The following is a 467-nucleotide window of genomic DNA, read 5'->3' as shown; positions in this document are numbered from 1 at the left end:
GGGGGGGGTGGGCAGAAACAGGCTCCAGAGATGCCACCGAGCACCTGGCAAACGGATTCCCTGCCTGAATCGGGTCGGGAGGTGCCTGTGGCGGGGCAGGCGGGAGGGTCTGCAGGGGGTGGGCGCTGAGGTGGCCTCTCTCACCCAGCCCTAAAGCACATCCCGGGGGGCAGGGGGGAGAAAAAAAATGTTATGTGGGCAGCACTTAAGCAAACTCCTCTCGTGCATGGTGAGGGGCGATTGCCAACCCCAAGCTCCAGCTGCCTCTTGCCACACCAGGCTGGTGGCACGTACAGTGCCGGGCTCAGCATGAGCACCTCGGAGCAGCACTTGGGTTAAACGGGGGCTAAAAGCCCCCACAAGCAAGGAGGGGGCCGGATGGGAGCCCAAGCCCTAGGCAGGAGCAGGGACGTGAGGGCAGCCCACGAGCTGCCCTGTGCCTCTGCCGTGCTGCTGCTCTGCTGCCC

Source organism: Chaetura pelagica, unplaced genomic scaffold, assembly GCF_000747805.2.
Source record: "Chaetura pelagica isolate M959 unplaced genomic scaffold, ChaPel_1.0 scaffold294, whole genome shotgun sequence".
Classification (NCBI taxonomy): Eukaryota; Metazoa; Chordata; class Aves; order Apodiformes; family Apodidae; genus Chaetura; species Chaetura pelagica.
Note: the sequence above shows the minus strand (reverse complement) of the source record.